Source organism: Zootoca vivipara, chromosome 9, assembly GCF_963506605.1.
Source record: "Zootoca vivipara chromosome 9, rZooViv1.1, whole genome shotgun sequence".
Taxonomy (NCBI): Eukaryota; Metazoa; Chordata; class Lepidosauria; order Squamata; family Lacertidae; genus Zootoca; species Zootoca vivipara.
Window position 1 is genome coordinate 35,388,540 of NC_083284.1, and position 9,009 is coordinate 35,397,548.

Sequence of the window (9,009 nt, forward strand, 5' to 3'; positions counted from 1 at the left end):
AGGGTAAACAAACAAACTGCACTTTCCAGTCAATATTGGTGGACCATCCTGTTAAATGAAATACGTAGACCATTTTTGAGAAATGCTTCTCCCAAAGTACTAAAACAACACATCTGGTTATTCTTTTGTGGGGCAACAATTTTTAAGAAAAATTATAGCCCCAAATGGGGGATATTGTTATAAGAATTTTGAGGTCATATATATATATATAATAATTGTTCATAAAACATGTACATGAATGTACAGAAACATGTCTGAAGCAGCACAGGAAAACAGGCCTGACTGACACCATTTTGACTCTCTCTGACCAGGTGTTCCTCTGCAAGGAAGAAGGGGGGTGGGGGGAACCTTCTCATTGTCTCAGGAATTAAAGTGATAATCCCTGGCATCCTGATACCTGACTGCCAGACAAAAGGGTGTGATTAACTTGGCTGGGAAACAGGGAAATGTAAATATCTCTCAATTTTGTTGATTAGGTTCTGGGGGCAGGGGGCAGGGTCCAGGGTGCTCAGATTACTGCCACCAGACCTCCCCTTTCATGATGTACCTATGATGAATCTAGGGAGGGGGGGTCTTGGGCTACACCCCTTCTGTGACATATGGATGATGCTTCTGGGGGGTGGGCTGAAACCAATTTCAAATCTCTTTTTAAGGGCAAGACATCTTTGTTTGGGGTTCCTTCCTTGTTCTCCTGTGTGAGAGGAAGGACCCTGTTGCAACAGCAAAAATAAAAGTGCCTTGCTTCGCACGTCCTGGTTTGGTCTCTGTTATTTGGTGGGCAGGAGACGCTTAAACTTTGTCTGCTTGCCAGGATACCTGGACTCTTCCTGGGTCAAGGATCCACTTAATTCTAGGGCCGTGTAGCTCTGCAAAATTTTTACAACAGCTCCAATCCACAAAGCAATCATCTGCTATCAGGCATATCTTTGTAAACAAAGCACCGTAATGCAACTTTGTCATTTTACAATTTGTTGGAAATAAAATAGCGTGCTATGCACTCCCATTTGAGAAAGGAACAACTGATGAGTAACTATTTGGGAAAACTGAAACAGAGATGTGTTTTGCTTAGTAGTAAAAGAGCTGCAAAGTAAAAAGTTACAAGGTTGATTCAAAACCAGGCATCCCCAAACTGTGGCCCTCCAGATGTTTTGGCCTACAACTCCCATGATCCCTAGCTAACAGGACCAGTGGTCAGGGATGATGGGAATTGTAGTCCAAAACATCTGGAGGGCCGAAGTTTGGGGATGCCTGTTCAAAACCTTCCTATTGAAAGGTGCCCCACCCATTAATCCATCAGATGATCTTTGAAAATATATTATTTTAAATACAAATACTGCAAATGTCAAGCTGCATTTTAAAGGGGCAATTCCAGCCTTTGAGTGAGAAGAGAAACTGGGTATCGTTGCTAATGACACTGGGCTGGAGGTAGTGCAAAAGTATCACTTAGAAGAACATGTATTCTTAGCATATGGTGCCGGGCGGAGGGGAGCATGGGGATGTAATTATATGGACACTTACCTTGAAGCAAGCCCCTACTGAACACAGTGGGATTTACTTCAGAGTAAGCATGCATAGGCATGTGCTGTAAGAATCACTATTGCAATCTATTAAAAGCTGCTAGAAAGCATTTGGTGTAATAGCTGTTTCATGTCACACCAGTGGTAACAGAACAGAAGCTGAGAAAGCGTGACTGCTAGTGTCAAGCGGGCGGGAAACACAGAGAACCCAAATGCTTCAGTTTCTTTTTTAAAGCTTCAACAGCATGATCGTGCTTATCACCTTGGCAATAGAATCCCACAAGGTAGAAGAAGAATGGCAAAAGGCTCCAGGAGTGGCAGAATCCAGTCCTGCAGAGAGGCCCATTAAGACACACCAGTTGGAAGTTATCAAATCAGATCAACACAATTGTGGAATGCCATTCAAGGCTTTATAGATCAGCATGAAGAGATTACAGCTGATGCCCTGCTAAACAAATAATATTGAAACTTCACCTGTTCCACATAGATTCTTACAGCTTTTTGTTTTCTTGAATTTGCTTGTGCACAAAAAAACGGAAAGGAATTAATAATAATAATAAGCCAGCATAGCACCCAAGAACAGTGACCCAAGATCTGCTGCATGTTGTTTGAAAACCTGTTTAATGGAAAAGTTGAACGCCAACAACGTAGCTGCCTCTTAAGTGTCCAGGCTTTTGCTCTCCCTTAGTGGACTTTGCAGGTTACAGACCGCTACTTGGCCTTCCTTTCTCACAGTTACATTGAACTGTTTGGCTCTGGACCTAGGACAGGAACAAGCACTGCCAGCTGAACCATCTGTCTCGTATTGCTTAGCTGCACCTTCAGGACTCTGAAACAATATTTTCAGGCAGCTCATGATGACAAAGGCTGGGAACTCCTGTGTGTGAGTTCTGATAGCATCTGCCATAATGTTCTCCTTCTCTATAAACAAAGGTATTAGCACATAATTTTAAAGCAGCACATGCATATACACAGGTATATGTGTGTAAACTCTAGTGCACAAACAAAACAATCAGAATGGTGTGTTGGCTAGAACTGGAGGTTTCAATGTGGAAGGAACAGAGGTAAGGTACTTTTACAAATCACTATTCCCAACCTAAATTACTTCACAGAGGTGTTGTAAGGCGGTCCTAGACACTGCTCTGAGCTTTATGGAATACAAATATAATAAGAAAATAAGCAACTGGAAGATAAATGCATACTCACATATATCTGCATGCCTCCATGTCTTTTAATTAAGAGAAGGGTAAGGCAAAACAGCCTTCCAATGATTTCACAGCCCTCTTTGTTTGGCACAAAAAGGAAATCCCACTTTTGGTTACTTGAAGGTTTTGCAAACAGTGGCTAATATGTCTAGAAATAGGCTGGCAGAGGTGGAAGTACAGAACTATGGACCTACCTATAGCAACTGATCAGCTGCAATAGCAGATGCAGTTCCTTTTGTCCCTCAGTATGCATTCAAGCACTTCACCATAGGCATAGCTGCCAAGTCCCGGTTAGAAAAATACGGGATCAGCAGCGTCCCGGTTAGAAAAATACGGGATCAGCAGCGTCGGCACCGGAAGTCGCTTCTACGCATGTCCACATGCATAGAAGCAACTTCCGGTGCCGGCGCTGCCCGATTTCCGATGCCCAGACATGGGCAGAGCGGCACAAGAAATCCAGGGGAATTACGGGATATTTCACCATTTGGGATGACAGCGGGAAATGGCTTTAAAAATGGGGGTTTCCCAGGGGAAACTGGAGACTTGGCAGCTATGACCATAGGTCCCATTCATCCAGAAGTGAGGGCAATGTGGTACTAGAATTACTGATCTCATTCAGAACTAGCTTCATTTGCCACAATTGTCACATTGTGATATCTGAAGAGTTATTTCTGGGTATCCGATTGGGTTATTTGTTGCTGTGGTGTCATTATATTCACAATGTGATCGTTAATTGGTGGGTATCATTCTGAGAGATAGAAATATCATTGAAACAACTGCTGCGGGGAGCAGTGAACAGTGGGAAAATAGGCACAAACAGATAAGCCATCAAGGGGTCCCAAATGCCTCCATTTCAGACCAAAACTGACATCGCAATAACACTCAACATAATTTCAAATAAATACTTTATCTAAAATAGTAATATTGAATTTAGAAGATAATATATTGCTCAGATATCAATTAAAAGCCTTAAGGAATTGCCTCTGCCTGTCAAATTCTAGCAGCTTGAACTCAACGTAAGTTCAGTATATAAAAGCAAGTTGTACAGCTGAAATCAACAGAACTTACTTCCAACATAATTGCCCAACTCTCTAAATTAGCCGTTGGTGTGCGTGTTGCAAATATTCGGCAAGTGCAGCTTCTTTTCTTCATCTTGCTATGAAGATGCCATGACTGGGAAAGGAACGATCAATTTAATTTCTGTCTGCCATGTGTCTTCTAAAAGCACAATGCTTCTGTAAGGTCTAATACACATGCAGGGTCTTTGAAGCCCAAACTTGATCCATTCCCTTCTATATGCTTGCACCATGCATAAATGCATACTCAGTACAGGGCCATCGTAAGCATATCAGGCGCCTGGGGGTAGGCGGGCGCAGCCACGCGACGCCCCCCTGGCGCCCTGCGCCACCCAGGCTTGCCTTAGAGCCAGCCCTGGGTATGTAGCATTCCTCAAGATAGGAGGGTGTGTGAAATGGAGTCCCCGGAGTTGCAGTTCATGGCCAAAGTCCAATATGTTCTAGTGCAGTGACTGACTACTTAAAACTAATGCCCCACACGCATTATGGAACAGGCAAATGCACAAGCTACAGACCTCAAATAAGCTGAAACTGTTAATGTTCCAGGCAAAAGCAGCCATTAAATAGCCTCCAATCTCAGGATGATTCAAATTATTTTCCTGCAGCCATATCTGATAGTCTATTTTTGCCTTGTGCCATTTATCTAATGATAATGTGGGGGAAAGCAATTCTTATGTTAATGCATGATTCGGGGAGTCTGAATCCTCTTAACAAGATGCAGCAACCAAGCCAGACATGTCCCAAGGAATGTCTTTGCTTGGTCCTTTACACTTCACTTGAAATCAGGATATGGCACTGAGACTTGGCAAGATGTAGAAAGAATAAGCTTCCAGTGTGATTGCTGCATGGCCCAGAAGCATTGTAGCTTGACATTATTTATCCAACCTGACTTGCTATGAAAATGCAGCTGAATCAAGCAGTTGACATAAAGGACACTGTTATTTATAATAACCTGTGTAGAAGAAAGTTAGTAAGAAAATCATGCAAGACTTAAGGGGAGAATATAATGTCGTGTGAGCAAAAGCAGGGCCACTGAATTATTTCAAGATTTCAAGGGTGACGTATGAAACCTGCCCCATGCAATAGATCCCTTCAGCAGCATGTAAGTGAATCATTAGAGATACCCATCTGAATGCACTAATCACTGAGGGTCAAGAAACAAAGACAGCTTAACCACAAATCTGAGATGATGGAGGAAAAGAAGTGAGAACCAGGAAGAAAATTTGAACCAAGAGCAAGAGGGCAATAAATGACCAAAATTAAAAGAAGATTGATGGCGTCACAAGAAACTGTAATGTGTTCTCGAGAATTATGGCGAACTATGTGCCAAATGGAACAATTTAAGGAACAGAGAGACATAACTGAAGTGCTACTGTCGTGCCTCGAAAGTCAAAATTTATGGGCAGCCCAAACATCAGGGAAAGATGCTATGGTTAATATAAATCACTGCCCCTGGGCCAGCAAAGAATTGTGGATTTCAGTGAACTAAGACATACTTAGGGTTACACCCTGAGCAAGAGCGAGCCAGTGCAATTCCACTGATGAAGCTTTACTGACTTTTTATGGTATCTTTACACTTGTGCTTTAGTATTGACAAACAAAATACATTTTGCATCACTTAGTAAAGAAGCATGCTTCTGTGATCTCAAAGAAAGGGAGCCACAAGCACTCCTCAGAAGGACTTAATAAACTTGTTGTATTCAAGGCAGGTTGAAGAGAACAAACATAATCCAAAACAATGAATGAGTCCTAGTAAAATGTACAGTATTTTTTGTAGGTTAGCCCACTGATACCTCTATGCACATAAAGAAGGTGTTGACATCTCAATATATACGTAACAGAAGTCTGTAAACCAGGCTCAACCAGGTCTTGATTGTGCAAGGTTCTATTGGCAACTTGGTCACTGAAAAAAAAATTCACACCAGTTTCAGAACTTGTGCTTTCTAACCCCAAAAGGCTGAACACTTGAGAGCTGAACCCAGTTTAGACACTAACAGCACAATCCTGTGCATGCCTACTCAGTAGTAATTCCCACTGGGTAATGGCCTATTCTCAGGTAAATAGTATGGGATTAAAACTATGATCCTAAGAAGGCTTACCTGGCAGAAAATCCCATTGAACAAAGTATGGCTTACTCCTAAATTGTGTTGTAAACAAAATCTGCCCTTATTCCCTTATGGGGTATACAAGAGCCCTTACAGAGTCCTTTGTAGGTTTCTCCATCGGTAGGAGAAAATAACAGAGGCCAACCAGCGAATATTGAGAAGCAAAGCAGCTAGTAAGCCTGATCTTTATTGAACTGTTGCAACAGGGTGCTCCCCTCACAGGCAGGAGAAAGGAGGAGGACCCAGAACAAAGGTGTGCCTGCCTATAGACATTTTGAAATTCCCTGCCCTGGAGCTCAAGACATCATACATACATCACAGAAGGGGTGTAGCCCAAGACCACTCCCCCCAGATACATCATACCTACATCACAGAAGGGGCGGTCTAAAACAGAAATTTGTGTGTGTTGTTTATCTCCTGTCTGGCAGGTTACCTGTTAATGGTCACTTTTTTGGATTACCTGGGGAGCATGGCCAGGCTTTTTGTAATGATAAATACTTACCGGTAGTTCCTAAGCCAGATCACAGGCTCACCCTGTTCATACACAGACATACCCTTAAGACAGGATTTGTGAACGAAAAGACAATGGGGGAGGCTTTTTCCATTTTCCTTCGACCCAAGAAATATTTGAGGTCAATTTGGGAGAGACAAAATGGTCTCAGGACTTTTTCTGTGGGCTTCGAGACATGTGGTTTATATACTTTTGTACGTGTTTGCTTGGTACATTTATTACATATCTAAGACCTTAAAATTCTTATAACAGTTGTCATTCCCAGGATTGACTGCAATAATCAGGAAGATACAGACTATCGGGGCTCGCTGATCATACCCATGATAAACTTTTTCACAAAATCATGTTTGATGTAATAATATTTTACATTTTTAAGTACACACTATGATTAAAGTATCCCAAGTGGACATCTAAAAATGTAGTTCAAAGAGAATGGGGCAGAGTGCAGACACTATCTGTAGAGCAGGAGAGATGATGCCATCTGTACTTGTTGCTTGCAGGGTGAGGGGCTTTTAAGTTTATTGTGGTTACCTGCTCAAATTCAAAAAGTGTGGAGATAGAGGAAGAATAAGTCAAGCTGGAAACTCAGCATAGGACAATGCATGTCTGGTTATCTTATCTATACAAATCAAGGAGAGCAAGCAGAGATTCCAGCTTAACAACAAGGCTTGTTAAAGAGAAGAGCTCTTTCCGTCTGGAACCATTTTTGCAGACACAATTATAACATTTAACAGCAAGTACAAAAAAAGACCTAGAAATAAAATAATCTCTAGAGGGAAACAAATAAACAAACAAATCCCATATTTGCTTTTCCAGACCCTACCAGCAGAGTTTTCAGTGACTCAGCTTGGGAAAAATTGCATCTGAGAAGTATGAAACTTCCACAGAGCAGTTTACTGCGGACTTGGTACTGTTCATGCATGGAAGTTTTGCAGTGTGTCCACCTGCTATCCTTTTCACAATGCCATCCCCTATTACTCTCTCATTTAATCTGGAGTTACTGTTTTCACAAAAAATCTGTTAAGTAGAACAGGGGTCCCCAAAGTAAGGCCCGGGGGCCGCATGCAGCCCAATCACCTTCTCAATCTGGCCCGCGGACGGTCTGGGAATCAGCATGTTTTTACATGAGTAGAATGTGTCCTTTCCTTTAAAATGCATCTCTGGGTTATTTGTGGGGCATAGGAATTCGTTCATATTTTTTTAAAAAATATAGTCCAGCCCCCCACAAGGTCTGAGGGACTGCTGAAAAAGTTTGCTGACCCCTGAATTAGAAAATAAGCCCAGGCACGTGCACACACACACACACACACACACACACACACACACCACAGAGGCTGCATACAGCATAACTTTAAAGCACATTCAAATCACACACGCACACCCAAAGAATTCTGGGCACTGTAGTTTTCTAAGGGTTGCTAGGAATTGTAACTCTGAAGGGGGAACTACAATGCCCAGAATTCCTTGAGAGTAAGAACAGTAATGCACAGACAGATGTATACACACAATTACACACACCAGAGAAAGAAAAGAATATGACATCATTGTAACTACTACCTTTGCAGTTCAGATTTGACTGACTATACATGAAAGGTACCAGTAAGTCCCAAATAAACACATTTAGGCCACCAACTTTTTTGGGGGGGGGGAGGTTGGAGGGGAAGAATGTATTCATGGGGATGATGACTGTGGGGGCATCAGGCCCCTGCAGAGCTTGTCTGAGGCCGGAGGTGGGAGTCTGATTAGTTATACAGGTACAGTAAATTCAAACAAAAAAGCAGCTAGTCCCTGGTGGGGCCCCACAGCCAGCTTAACCCTTCAAGGCCTGGGGCAAGTGTCTGACCTCTCCACTCTGCACAGGCTGGGGGGATGGCTGTTTTAAGTGTTTTTTAAAAAAGAAATAATAAAATGCTGGTACTCATATCTTGATAAAAGTGCCATGAGTGCAAGTACACAATGACTGCCATTGGCAGGAAAGAAAGAAATGACAGGAGTCCCTTCTGGTGAGTCTGCTCGCCATCATGAGGAAATTTCAAAATTTACCCTGGCACCAATGAAAGAAGTAATGCACTGCCCCCCCCCCCAAAGTCCTGTAGGAATCTACCGTGTTTCTCCGGAAATAAGCCATACCCCGAAAATATGCCATACCCCGAAAATAAGCCATAGTGATAGGCAGTTTAACCCTGTACCATACTTAATAATAAAAAAGACAACCCCTGAAAATAAGCCACCGTGTGTTTTGTGTGGAAAAATAAATATAAGACGGTGTCTTATTTTTGGAGAAACACGGTAGTTCAACCGTGTCAGGCTATCGCTTCAAAATACTTTTCAGTATCATGTTTATCTTTTGAATTATGTAAGCATTCATTCTGCACTGTGCTTGTTTCTGGGCAATACCTCTCTCGACCGGCTCTGACTGTAATACCAGTACTTTTATACGGTATACAGGGTTTGTTACTGAATATTATTGATACTGGATATATTTTGATTGTACTGTTTAATTAAAAAAAACTGATTCCCTTTTCCTCACCTTCTTGTTCACAAAGGTAAGCTTTCAATAACTCACCTCTGAACTGAAGAATGAGCCCAGCCCAC

At 42.2% G+C, this 9,009-nt stretch overlaps 1 protein-coding gene across 1 annotated transcript in view; it reads right to left on the reverse strand.

The window, feature by feature from the left end:
* MAML3 (mastermind like transcriptional coactivator 3) overlaps positions 1-9,009 on the reverse strand; it is a 289,170-nt gene that overhangs the window by 218,671 nt on the left and 61,490 nt on the right. The window lies entirely within an intron of this gene.